The following is a 14,977-nucleotide window of genomic DNA, read 5'->3' as shown; positions in this document are numbered from 1 at the left end:
CTCTCGGGTAGAATGGTCTCAGGTTGATCAACAGGGCTCTCAGGGGCATGGATACGGGAAAGAGCGTCTGCACGGGTATTCTTGGATCCTGGACGATAGGCAATCTTGAAATGAAAGCGTGTAAAGAATAACGCCCATCGGGCCTGACGTGGATTTAACCGCTTGGCATCTCTCAGGTATTGGAGATTCTTATGATCGGTTAGGACTAGAAATGGGTGTTTGGCTCCCTCTAGCCAATGTCGCCATTCTTCCAAGGCAAGTTTTACTGCGAGAAGTTCTCGATTTCCAATATCGTAGTTTGCCTCTGCTGGAGAAAACTTTTTGGAGAAGAATGCACAAGGGAGTGGCTTTGAGGAGAACTCGGAACATTGGGACAGGATTCCTCCAACCCCGGTGGTGGAGGCATCGACTTCCACCATGAATGGTTTTTCAGGGTCTGGATGGTGAAGCAAAGGGGCACTGGTGAAGGCAGATTTCAGAGCATGAAAAGCTTTCTCAGCCTTGGGGTTCCACTGCAGGATCTTAGGTTTTCCTTTTAGCAAGGAGGTCAATGGAGAAGTGAGAAGACTGTACTGGTTGATAAATCTCCTATAGAAGTTGGCGAACCCGAGGAATCTCTGAAGCTCCTTCACGGACTTGGGAGTTGGCCAGGACAGGACGGTCTCGGTCTTTTGTTGGTCCATCTCCACTCCTCGATCGCTGAGTATGTATCCCAGGAAGTCGATGGTGCTTTGATGAAAGGTACACTTCTCAGCTTTCAGGAACAGAGTGAATTCTCTGAGACGTTGTAGGACTAGAGACACATGTCTCTGGTGTTCGATTGGATTCTTGGAATAGATCAAGATGTCATCGATATAGACCAGAACAAACTTCCCTAGAAAGTCTCTGAGGATCTCATCCATGAAACTTTGGAAAACGGAAGGAGCGTTGACCAAACCATATGGCATGACAAGATATTCGTAGTGGCCAGCAGGGGTTATGAAAGCAGTCTTCCACTCATCTCCTCTTTTGATACGGATTAGATTGTACGCACTCCGTAAGTCAAGCTTGGTGAACATCTTTGCCTCTCTGAGTTGTTCGAGAGCAGCGGGTATGAGAGGCAAAGGGTAGCTAAACTTCACAGTGACTTGATTCAAGGCTCTGTAATCAATGCATGGTCTTAAACCACCGTCTTTCTTGGCCACGAAGAAGAAACTTGCGGCGGCAGGAGATGTGGAAGGTCGGATGTAACCCTGATCTAAAGCTTCGTGGATATATTTCTTCATGGATTCTTGCTCTGGAATGGACAAGGAGTAAATCCGACCCTTGGGGAGACGTGCATCAGGGATCAGGTCTATAGCACAATCCCATGGTCGATGAGGGGGTAACTTGGAAGCAGTGACAGGATTGAAGACGTCAGAGAACTTAGAATAACAGGCTGGGATATTAGTTGACAAGTTTTCTGTGGGACTCTCTATGGACGTGGAGTTAACTTTGAGCACTTGGGTCCTTGGGTTACTGGATGAACGGGATACTGGATCGTTGATCTCTGGACATTGACATCCCCATTGCAGGATTTTCCCAGACGTCCAATCAATGGTGGGTTGGTGATGGACGAGCCATGGCCGACCAAGGATGAGATCTGTTTGGCTGTTTATCAACACAAATGGTTCAAACCACTCTTGGTGCGTCTCTTCCACACACAATTGAATAGGACCAATCTGGGTAGTAACGTTCGTCTTGTTAATTAACTCACCCGTTACAGCGTAGATGGCGTAAGACTTGGGAGTGTTGATCTCTCGCAGACTGAGCCTCTTACAGAGTTCTCCAGAAATGAAGTTTCCCGCGGACCCCTGAGTCGATGATAGCTGTTACAGAGATGTGTTTTTCTTGAATCTTTAATATCACAGGAATCGTGAGTGGTGCTGAGACAATGGGTTGATTAAAGACTGAGCTTACCATCATTTTCCCCGGTCGAATTGGGCAGTTAAGTCTGAAGTGACCCTTGGTACCACAGTACATACATAACTTCATCTCTCTTCGACGAACACGTTCAGCCTGAGAAATTTTTGAAGTGTCGACTTGCATCTCTTCAACTTGATTTTCTGGATTGAGATTCTTGGGATTCTGAAAAGACACAGGATGGTGATGAGACTGATCAGCGTAACAACTCAAAGATCGTTGATGGACTCGCTTGGCTTGCTGAATGAATTTCTCAATTCCTAAGCTGTCATCATAGATCGCCAGTTGGAGGCGCAAAGCTGGGTTTAAACCTCGACGGAAAACAGAAATCAGAGCTCTCTCATTCCATCCACTATTTGATGCAAGGGTGCGAAATTCCACAGAATACTCAGTCAATGACTTCTTTCCTTGACGTACTTGTAGGAGCTGTTCTCCAAATGAGGAATCATCCGCGGGTCGTCCGAAAACTTCCTTAAAATGTTTGACAAACTCTTGAACTGACGCAACCACTGTGGATTCCTGCATCCATAACGCCTCTGCCCACCTCAGAGCTGCTCCAGAGAGTTGCTGAATGATAAATGCCACTTTCGATCTCTCATTGGGATAGAGCTGAACTTGCTGTTCCAGAGCTAGCGAACACTGGAGTAAAAATCCGTTGCAGTCCTCCGCCCGGCCAGAGAAGGGCGCTGGGCGCGACGGGGGAGTTGCAAAGCAGATAATCGAAGAAGCGGCGCTCGCGGAAGTTCTCACTGGAGTAAACATGGGTTCTGTCGGAGGATCGGTGGTAGGTGTGGAGCTGGTAGCAACAGCGGGCTGTCCGGAATCCATCTCTCACCTCTTTCTGTTGTTAGGTCAAGCCTTCTGTTAGGATTGAGGCTCGGAGACAGAGGTAAGTGATAAACATAAATGTATCTTTATTTAACTCAAAGGTAAGTATGCAGGGTTTCGGGAGTTCAACGGTGATCGTTCGTGGATAGGCGTGATTCAGGAAGGATTCCAGGTGAGTAGATCCTTTGAAGTGCACTTGACAATGAGCTCACCAGTTCAGTGATACTTTTGCTTTCTCTTGCAGCTCATCCAGTGGGAAACGGGACTCGTGGCGGATTCCAGGAAACGGAGAACATGAGTCATGGAGCGGATCCTGGGAACATCAGAACAAGGACAACAAGGTTAGTTTCTTTCAGGTAAGTATACTTTACGTCCGTTGCTGAAGGATGGCTCAGAGTGAGACAAGTGGTGACTGGTAAGGGTCGTTCCTGTTGGAGGCTTGACAATGACTGGGAGTGAATCGGGTGCTTTTACGCTGGCTGGGAAGTGAGTGCTGAGTGGAAACAGGTGCAGGTGATCAGTAATCTGGGGACAGTGATCTTTGCGTGGTGACATGTGAGGGATCTGATTGGCTCCTGACACCTCCCCTTCTCCCTGAACTTTTTTTCTGGAGCATGTCTCTTAAACTTAAACAAAACTCAGCTAATACTATTCACCCAGGCCTGAAATGTATATCTTTAATCATTTAAGTTTGTACTTTTAAATGATCTGATTCAAAACAAAAACAAATTTTCTCTGTTTAAGTAATTTGTATAAAACTAACAAGATTTCCAGTTTCTCAAACGCTTGCTCATTATTTTTAATTTGACCACGCCCACGCCCGCAAAAGAGACTGATATGCAAATCTCCATGAAGGAACGCGAGCGCGCTCATTACCTCAAAAACAAAGCACCAAACTTCATCAGTCCTCTGCTTTTCGTCGAGTTCGGAAGACACGCAGTGAGCTTACATTGGATTTAGTTACATCAGAAGAAGAACGCGATTTGAAGACAAGAAAGATGTAAGGTAAGAAATGTATTATGAATTATATTAGTTAGTGTTATTGTTGCATACACTTGACATTCCAGTTGAACTGTTGCTAGACTAAAATTTATGAAATCGACAGAAACATGTTGAAATATGAACTATAGCCATAACAGGCAGGAAATGTATTTGTCATGTACGACACGAGGATGTTTTTATGTTTAATAAAACACAGCTTTATGTTAGGCTAGTATCAGTGTTTACTCTAATATGGTGAATATTATAATGTTTAGAAACATGTTTACTGTTAAATACTGTGTTTGTAACGAATGGAAACATTTGAAGTAAACGTATCCATATATTTTTTTCTAGTGTACTGAAGTTTTCCTTTTTAACGATTTATAGGCCGCATGCTAGGCTATTGTTATTATTATTAACTAACTGAAATAAAACCATGTCTATATGGTGAAGGGTGTGTGATAGAAGTGTCCAGACGTATGCACCCTGTATTTTAAAGAAGAACATTTAATTATTTGCGATACATTATTCATTCACAAAGAATTCAGGGACATTATTCATGTCCCTAAAGGTTGGAGTTTTCCTCATTTTTTTTAATTAAGGCATTAAGATTTTTTATTCCTCTTTTTAGTCAACTTTAGCATGGGTGTGTTCACTTATTCTAAGCAGTGTGTGTGTGTGTGTGTGTGTGTGTGTGTGTGTATATATATAATTAAAAAGCAATTTTAACCAGAAAAATCTACAATGCATGCCCAAAGTCGTGCAGCCATATAGTTTCTCTTGATATCAGCATGTTCACAGGTGTTTATTTTATTTTTTACAGGGATGAGATGCCACTGATGAGTCCTGACTTCAACATTCACAGGAGACTGTACATGAACATGGTAAAATGAAAAATCAAACACCTTGGAAATGACAGGTATGTACTATGTTTCAGGAATGGGACAATGTTGTGTGACTGTTCAAGCCTCTGTCTTTAGATCAGTGTGTTAACTAATGTGCTTTTTTGTCCTTTGTTGTGTATCTTTGGATTATGTTGTGTTGTAAATAAATCCAAACAATCTAAAAGCTATTCTTTTTTAAATCTCCTCATTCTTTGTGCAAGGCTCCTCATACTGATATGGCCTGATAGCACCTAATAGGGCCATTATGGGAGGGTCTTTGTCTTTCTCAGGTGTGAAATGCCATACATATTAATGAGAGATCACGCCTCCTCGCATAAAGCTTTCTCACACTAAACACGTCATACACATTCTAAAAGACTTTATTGACTTATCTGAATGAGTAGTCAGGATGATTCTCACATAGTTTTGGAGCAAATATTCTAGACTATGTGATACAATTTTCAAAAGTCTTGTGAAGAAATAATCATGTGGCCTTATTTCAGAAACTTTTAGTTTTAGTTTTTTCAATAACCATGCATAAATAATATTCTCTCAAAAATATAAACATGTACATACATGCTGCTCACATATTATGGTAGCCCCGTTTGTGCTATATAGAGTGAATTTACACCTTTGCCATTAACATGTTTATAAATAACTGAAAAAAGCACAAATGTCAGTGCATGTCAAAACATCCCAAGGGCCCCAAAAACCCCTTGGTCCCCAGAGGGTTAAAGGTACATCTTCGTGTCTGTGACCAGAGTGTACAAGCTTGATGACTGCTGAAAATAATTTGACTATTAAAAAAAAAAAGCTGAACGTTAGCTCACAAATAATATATATTGTTTAAATTGTTACTGCCTTTCGATATTATTTTGGAATACATATAAAAATGTGCAAAAACACTAACTTGATGAAATTTATACTTGGTTTTAATAAATAAAACATTATATAGTAGGGATGGGACGATTACCGGTTTCACGATAAACCACGATAAAATGTCCTGGCGGTTAGTATTATCGTTTAAAATTTAATTATCATAAAAACCGTGTTTGATTATCGTGATTTTGAAAACTCGCGGTAAATCCTGTCCAGCCAGAATCAGTCTGACGCAGGCTCGAGCAGGCGCGCAGATGCAATGTTGTTTTTTTTGCGCGAGAAGACATGGCGGAAGGCAGTGACAGCGCACGGGAGATTTTTCAGCCATTAAAGAGGACAAAATCGGAGGTATGGTCGTATTTTGGCTATTACAAGAGTCCCAAGGGCAATTTAATCGAGGATGGGCACCCTGTCTGCAAATCTTGCTAGAGGAAATTCGCTGCAAAAGGGGGAAACACGTCAAATCTGCTAAGTCATCTAACGTTACGTGACAACCACCCACTGAGTTAATTTTTACCTTAATACCACAACTAACTTGGGCAAATAATTAGACAAATTTATTGGAGATCAATTATTTCATTATCTCACTTGTAATTATTGCAAAGCTTCCGCGAAGAGAAAAGTTTTACAGCAAGTGGATTTGAGCCAAGACGAACGAACATATTCAAACTATTAAGGGTGACATTTAAGGGATAATGTATTGTATTCATTCATAGTAAACTTATTACAGTTTTATTTTTTATTTTTTTACCACAGAAATAATTTCAGGGACATGAAATATTGAATTGTGGTTAACTTAATGTTTTTAAATCTTACCGGTTTATAAATCCATTATACAAGTTACAGTGTCCAAATCAATCGTAAAGTAAATGTGATCACTACAACAATATTGTAGTAGTATTAATACTAAAATACTCTGATTTAATTTTCAATACAATCAAAACTGAGACGCAAGACATACACATTTGAATGAAACCAGAGATTGCTTCCACGGTGATCCGAGACATGGATGTGCGCTGTGTAGTGCTGACCCAACCAACATATTTTGTTCATTTAAAGTGTGTGTGCGTGCGTGCGCGCGCGTGTGTGTGTGTGAGAGAGAAAGTGATTTATTTATTAATAATAATAATATTCAGTCATACACACATCCATAAGTGTTATTATCATTATTAATGATAGGGTTTAATGACGAGTATATTAAAACCTGCACTAGGAAAACTTATACCTCTCACTCTCAGGGCTCCATGTTAATGTTAATATAATGTTTATGCTTAAAAAAGTGCATATAGCTGCTAATTGTATTTTTTGTTTGTTGATTTTCAAATGTTTTCAGGGTGAGCATCAGTTCTTTTTGAACATTTCCATCTCATTTTAACAAAACCGTGATAATATTGATAATCGTGATAACTTTGGTCACTATAATCGTGATATGAAATTTTCATACCGTCCCATCCCTATTATATAGTTAGTGTAAAAATACAAAATAGAATTGTATTTTGTCTCTCTTTTTTATATAATGTTTATTTAACCAGGAAAATTAAGTGTAACAGGGACATAAATTTGCATTTGATATATGTGTAAAAAACAAATAAATGTGAGGACTTTGCCTTCTCATTTTAAAACACCACCGCACACCACTGGAAGCAGCAGAAACAATACAATTATTTCAATGGATATGGACTCTTCAGACTGAAAATTGGGAGATAGTACAGCTCTAAAGTTAAATATAAGGTAAATAAACAATAAAAAAAACGTTGACAGTTATGCACTTACAATGGAAGTGTTCGGGAAAAGCATACAACTGACTATCCCATATGGAGCAAGCATGTGTCTCATGAATGCATCATGCTTATATATAATACATATGCACATATGGATCAGGGAAGGGTATTTTCTCCAAGGAGGAATGTGACAAAGTGTCTCAAAAAAAATTATAATAATAATAAATAAATAAATAATTTAAAATGTAATGAGAAATAAAAAATAGACATTTGTCACACAAATAACAAAATTAAAGTGACACTATCCAACACCAGTGGAAATAGGCATTGTCTCATTCCCCTCCTTGTGAGGGAGTAACGGCAAAATCCAGACGAAAAGCCATGTGAGAGGAGGAAGCATCCCCATCAAACTATGATTGCGAAATCGACTGTTTACCATGGGAATGACATAATGCCCGTCTCTCATGTTCACAAACTTTCTGTAAATCAACCTGAATGGGTCAGAGTAGTGGGAATGGACCCGAATTCAAATGAATTCAATAAACTATTAATAATTTGTTTAAAAAAATATATTAACACAGAAGATATACATTTTATCACTTGTTGCTTTATTGTTTCACTCTGATTAGGACAATATTTTATATAATAATAATAATCAAGCACCTGCACAAAGAGGCCCCAAGTGCTGCTCAAGCCCCTGCTCTTTTGGTCTCTGACTAGGTAAGTGCCCTTTTCTTTTTAACCCTCTGGGGACCAAGGTGTTTTTGGGGTCCTTGAGATGTTTTGACATGCCCTGACATTTGTGCTTTTTTCAGTTGCTTATAAACATATTAATGGCACAGGTGAAATTACACTCTATTTAGCACAAACAGGGCTACCATAATATGTGAGCAACATGTATGTACATGTATTTTTGAGAGAATATTGTTTATGCATGGTTATTGAAAAAACTAAAAATTAAAGTTTCTGAAATAAAGCCACAAAACACATACTAAATATGTGTCCACAAGACTTTTGACTAATGGAAGTTGTGGCCTAGAGTTTTTGCTTCAAAATGATTCACATAACACAATAGATTCTTTTAAATTGTGAAAAACATTTTTTTGTTAGCCAAGGCAATATGCGAATGGGCGTGAACGGCCCAACCCCATTGTGAATAATTAGGTGGTTGAGAAGACAAAGACCCGCATATTAATGAGCCTTTCATTCAGGTGTGTCACACAAGAAAGAATGCAAGGACAATATACACACACACAAACACACACACACACATATACATACACGGAGAAGCAAAACGCACACCCTGTTTATTTTCTTTATTTTACAAAAGCACAATATTTTATTTCGATTGTAGGTGGGCACATAAAAAAGTAGACATTTAACAGTTTATTTTTTAATATGTCTTAACTCTGTATGACCAGAAATGATGGAGTAGTTTAAGTCTATTTTTCTGCTATGTGAACAAATTTGCCAAAACACACTGGTGCGTTTGCCGTCCCCAGAGGGTTAAGTACATTTATTGTTTAACTGTATTAAATCTAATTCTCCGAGACGGAACAGTATGTAACTTACTTAAATTGTATGTATTTTTATAGTAATTGTGAGAGGGGTGCCCTTTTTTCTCACTTGAGCACCTGCCCCCCAAAATAGCTGTTAACGGCCCTGATAATAATAGTAGAATAACAGTTAATAGTAACAAAATCTGCACAAAATATGTTTCCTGTTTTAAGTTATTGATTGCTGAACAGTATAATATTTGTAAGCAAAATTAAAATATTAGAAATTATTGAAATTTTAAAATGTTTTTATTTTAGTAAGCAGTAAAGTTTAGAACACTGATTTTACTATTTCAGCATAAACATACAAAAATATGTTCTTTCTATACCTCTTTCTACATATTTATACGCCTCTCGCTGGCTTCTAACACTGCACAGGCCATTTAAATGCTAAGTAGCCTTGTCTTTTTCAGTCTATTTGATTATGGTCATACACTGGTCAGATGACCATCCATCAAGACTGGATTTGCACTTGTGAAATTTAATTATAAATGTATGCTTTCAAAATTCTTTCACATAAATCTCTTCAACTTCGGGATACAGCTATTATTTTCAGTGGAGTGAAGGGTTCATACAGAAAGAGCATGTGGAAATATGCCAGCACTTGGTGATTTATCTTTACAAAAAAAAAACTCTTTCTACAATCCACAATGAGTTCCACGCCTCTAGTAGCTAAAAAGTGTCTTCTTCATGACACCTTCATTTGAAATATCATGTCAAGGAATGCATGTGAATTCTTGTCACCAATTTATACAATAATAAAATTCAGCTTGTGGAAACGCATTTCCACTTGCTATTTCATCCTAGCTACAAAGCTACAAAGAGCTCCATTGAAGACAGCAGATTAGAATTTCTTCCATGGCAAACATGAGTGCACTTTTTTCCTCTAAGAGGCCAAGGGAGTTGACGGTGATAAATGGTAGTGGCAGAGGCACAGCAGCACCCACGTGGGGATTGGCACTGTCATCTGTTTTCATTTAGCCAGAGATTCATGGCACTCTTGCATGCAAAACGCGTGAAGATGCTCTACTGGAAATTGAGATGGTTAATTTCACTCACCCTCACTCTTTCGCCAGTCTTGGGCTATACATGGATTGGAAAGTGGATTCACGTCCATTCGTTCATTCACTCTTTGCCAATATACCAATGAAACTCAATGTGCGTCTACAAAGCCTTTTTTCCATAGAGGACTAGTTCACCCAAAAATTTACATTTTGTCATTTACTTACCCTCATATCATACCCTACCCATCATATTATGTTCTTACTCCCATGAGATTTGTGTGGGGAACAGACCAAAATGTAAGCAACATTTTTAAGATTACTTTTTGAAGAGAAAAAAATACAGAAGCTCGGAGATTCTGATATGATCGATCTACTTTAGTTTTTCATGGAAAAAGAAAACATGGGGATGAGTAAATGATGAATAAATTTTCATTTTGAGGTTTGCTTCAAATAAGACTGCATGTGTACTGTGCCGAATTGTCAATTGAAATAATGTTGATGGTGAAATACATTAACCATCTGTTACTTTGACATTAATTATAGGGGCAGTACAGCAAATATTGTAACAATACCACATCTGATTAATCTGACACATCTTAACACAGGATGTTAATTTGATTAAGAATACTGAAATAGAGTTCTCACTGTTTTGATATCTACTGTGTTGACTACAAACTATATTTGGAATATATATACAGTATATATATATATATATATATATATATATATATATATATATATATACTGTATTTATCTGCTGCTTTCCTCTAACAAACATAATCTATTTCTTAATGAGTGAAATAGAAAATATGCAAATTATTAGTAAAGATCAGACTTTAGAAAAGAAGCTTAACCTCAAACTATTTAGTGTCAGTGAACAAGACTGCAATTAAAGAGACATTAAAACAGCCACAGCATACAATAACTTCACTTTCCTAATCCATTATACATTTGCACCTAAGATTATCAAGCACTGCTGCTGTACATTAGAGAACAAACCATTAGTACTGCTTTCACGTCAGTCTTCAATGTAGGCTACAATTCCATCAGTGGTAATTAAAACACAAAATTAAGCAGGGAGAAACAGTGGAAAAAGCTCATTGATGGAGTTGCATTTCTTTGTTATGAATCAAGCCAATAGTTTGTGAAGGTAAGCACAGTACAACATCCAGTCCTCTGCAAGATTTAAGTTTATCAACATTAAAGAAACCTACTGTAGAAACAGATCTAGTAGAACTGCATCAATGCCCAATCTGCCTGAGAAATGCTTTGAAAATGTGAGTCAGATATGAAATATTGCAATCTAGAGCTACTATTCCAAACAACTAACGCGAGGTAGGGTAAAGTAAGATGCATTCCGCAGTGTTGGGGGAAATACCGTCATTCAGGCAGGATTCAAAAAGGCCTGCACACCTTCTATAAACCCCACACAAAAAAATTGGTCTGAAATGTATGTTGACGACAATCACAGAAAATTCTAAAAAATTTTAATCTTTCTAAATCTTTGTCTATAAAGCTTCATCCGTTACCTTTAACCACTCATTCACTATATCAGCTTTTACCACAGAGAAACGTATCATGGGTAAAAAGCTATATGAATGAATGAATGAATAAATATATAAAGAAAGAAAGAAATAATCAAAGATTGACTATGGTGCAGAAGAACGCTTGTTGCCATGGAATATCAGCAAATGTTTATATCCATGTTAAAGTGGCACTAATAGTATGTCTTATCTCATATACAATGATCAACATATAAAACCATCCAAGTTATATTGAACCTTATGATTACTGTCATGGTTACTATAGTAAATTTTATAAGACACATGCAGGCCTGTTGTTCATAGGGTAAAATCATAATAAAATATTATTACAGCTCCTTCGATCATTGAAAGTAGCTTTCAAAAGCTTTCTGCAATGTTTTATTTGTTTATTTATTTATTTATAATAATAAAGCCACCACTGTAGAACAAAGTAATATGGAAACAGTATCAACGTATTTTTTACCGAATAAATCTGACTACACTAGGTTAAAGCTACAGTAGGTTATATCAAAAAGTAATGCACATTTCCACTTTTTTACAATGCAACAATAAATCCGTGCAAGGACCATCTTTTTGGTGGTTACCATGGTGACTTTAATAAGGGCCAACCGTCCCTTGCCAGTTTTAAGTATCCCATATAGTAAATCCCCAGACATTTATTGCTAAGCATTTAACATAACAGATCGCTATCAGTGTGGGTAAAGTAGTGCAAAATAAAAAAATCTTGAGGTTAACAAAAAATTATAATGACGTATAATCCGCCACACGAGAGATACAATATAGACAATCAATCCATTTTTTCATATAGTCCACTTACCGGATGGTGCTGAAGCTTTTTCAATCTCGCACGTCAGATAAACGAATAATCTTTGCGATGTATTTCCACAAGTTTATATCAGATGTACTTCATGAAGATGTGGTTTATCACGGGCAGAACCCGCAGATGAAATTAAACGAGATAAACTGAGGAGAACCGTAAATAGCGAGACGGAGTCAGTCAATATAACGATGCAGTTTGTCAAAGTCGCCAAAGTTATTTCTGCTGATCGTCATATATCATCTGCTCGACTTGTTAGTTTTTGACATCCACTTAGAACTTCCATCCTATCAGATTTTTTTTTAACCAGCACCTGGAGGATAACTGCCCCTTTCTCTGCTTTAGAGTGAATTCAATCCTTTGGAAGCGCCTCCACACGTAACGTTAATTCAGGAAGCATAGATGGAGAGTTCAGTCGTATCACACACATGCGGTTACAGGGCTTTTCAGATCGGCACACTACCATATTACTCCTAATAGGAATGCAGTATACAGTAGCCTATTGGTGTTCGATTCACAAATGAATCATCTTTTGAACAGCTTTTTTAGTGATTTGGTAGATCCGATTCGCGCAGCATCTGTGAATCACTCGACAGTGAGGACGGCGAGTAACACTTCATACGACGCTGGATTCTGTAAAACAAGAATTGGAAAAAAGGTGATTAACAGCCGTATGTTATTAAAACGTGTACTGCAACATGACACGTAAAATTACTTATGCGAACTCTTTTAAGTCATGAAACGAATCAGTGTACCGTTTCTTTAAAACAAACAGTCCGAACGAACCGACTCGTTCAAACGTATAGGACCTCTCAATAGGCTACTAGTGTGTAGAATATAGAGCGTTAGTTCTGCTGAGGAACTGTTCTTCAGCATTTAACTCTTCAATCCGTTTATTAGAAAACTCTTTATAAGTATACATTTTTTTCATGTATCTGTTTGAACATACATAGCCTACAGCTATAGAATGAGTGTTTGCTGAAATAGTTTTGCAGTGCTTTATGACAATATCCGAGTTAGCGCCTCCCTGTGGTCTATCACGTGTGTGAATATCCCTGGATTGAGTGTGGGTATTTTGAGACTTTCCTGATCTCAATACACACTTGGATCTGTCCATTTGAGTTTAACCAATCAAAAAATACTCTCTTGTTTGAGAGTAGGTGGCTGTAGTCAGTGGAGGAGTGAAATAAATGCACTCAAGACAGTTCTCACTTCTTGTTGGATCAGCCACCTATGATATCAAAGGCAGATATTGCGTGATTCATGCTCATGTTCTTTGTTACTAATAGGGTAAGACGGGGTAAGATGCACCCCGGGGCACTGTTTCTCTTGACCATAGATGGCACAAAAGCTCCTCTCAACATTTGATGAATGAATGTGCTCTTCTTAATTTTTTAATTTCATCTAAATATCCATTTTTAAAATTTAGTCAGTCAAAACAGTTTTTACGTTAACCATGTAGGCAAATCTAAGTTTGTGTCTCTGAAAATAGTGATATGTGTCATTGTATTAGGCCTATGCTTTGTGTCCATTTGTTAAATCGGCATTTGTGGACATGTTAATGTTTTTGTTTTGTTTTTCTTATTGTAATTCATGGGGTTATTATTCATTTCCATGAGTTAGATGTAGGCCATGGCTTACACTTTAGATATCTTTGCTATTCATTAGGCTAATTGAGTGAAATCATTTTAATTGTAGGCTACTTCTTTTAGATTTACTTGTTTTAGAGCTACTTGCTACTTGTTACTCATTTGAACTCATAATAACAATAACAAATTTTTCATTCGACTACTATTTTTTTTTTTATATATAATTATTGCAGTCATCAAAACTGACTTGACATCAAAAATAATTATGTTGACCAAAAATGTTGAAAATAATGATCTTTGTAGTGAAGTGTCAGCTTCAGTTCAAAGTTCAAATAATTTCAACCATAGACTGTAAAAAAAAACATGTTGTTTGTTCCTGCATAAAGCATATTTTTTTAGTGAAATTGTTGAATGAATGGTCAGCTGACTAACTCACTCATAAAGACAGTCTCTTGCCGCCACCTACTGACGTAACAATGTAACCTGCACTGAAATCTTTGAAAAAACCCTACCAACACTAACAGAGACTGACCATCTGTCTAGTAACAATTTATCATTTATTTTTTCACATTTTTTAAATATCTAATTACCTGCTTTCCAAAATTTAAACACAAGTTTTTGGAACAAACATAACATAAGTGTCACATCAATCATCTGACTAAATTCTACATTAATAAATAATGGATTTACATGGATTTACATGGTCACATTATGAAATAAATGGCACCCCTAGAAATTCTTATGAGTAAAATATCTCTTAAGTATATTCCCATTCATCTTTTTTTTTAAATTAGCACACTGGTGACCAGTAACATGAAATTGTCCAGCCATGACTTCTGGTTTCACAGGAGTATAAATATGAGGAAACACAATGGCCAAATTCCCTTAATCATCCATCACAATGAGTAAAACCAAAGAATATAGTTCTGATGTGCAGCAAAAGATTGTTGAGCATCTCAAAATAGAAAGTGGTTGTAAGAAAATAGCTAAAGCATTGAAAATCCCCATTATGACCATCAGGACAATAATTAAGAAGTTCCAATCAACTAAAGATGTTACGAATCTGCCAGGAAGATAGTTCTGATGTGCAGCAAAAGATTGCTGAGCTTCACAATTCTTCACTGAGCTGCACTGAACCCTATTTTTAAAAAAGTGTGGTGAACTGAAGAGAAGAAGCACTAACATGGACCAGAATTTGAGAGATTCTGTATGGAGGAATGGTCTCTGATCTCT

At 37.5% G+C, this 14,977-nt stretch overlaps 1 protein-coding gene across 1 annotated transcript in view; it reads right to left on the bottom strand.

The window, feature by feature from the left end:
- Window positions 1-12,522, bottom strand: part of il1rapl2 (interleukin 1 receptor accessory protein-like 2) — a 524,364-nt gene extending 511,842 nt beyond the window's left edge. Inside the window, exon 1 of the mRNA XM_056251238.1 lies at window positions 12,156-12,522. The gene's annotated coding sequence lies outside the window, so the exon portion shown is untranslated. The remainder of the gene's footprint in view (window positions 1-12,155) is intronic.
- Window positions 12,523-14,977: the final 2,455 nt, after the last annotated feature.

Source organism: Rhinichthys klamathensis, unplaced genomic scaffold (assembly GCF_029890125.1).
Source record: "Rhinichthys klamathensis goyatoka isolate OS25496 unplaced genomic scaffold, OSU_Roscu_1.1 h1tg000079l_1, whole genome shotgun sequence".
Lineage (NCBI taxonomy): Eukaryota > Metazoa > Chordata > Actinopteri > Cypriniformes > Leuciscidae > Rhinichthys > Rhinichthys klamathensis.
This window is presented reverse-complemented; position numbering and strand designations above follow the sequence as displayed.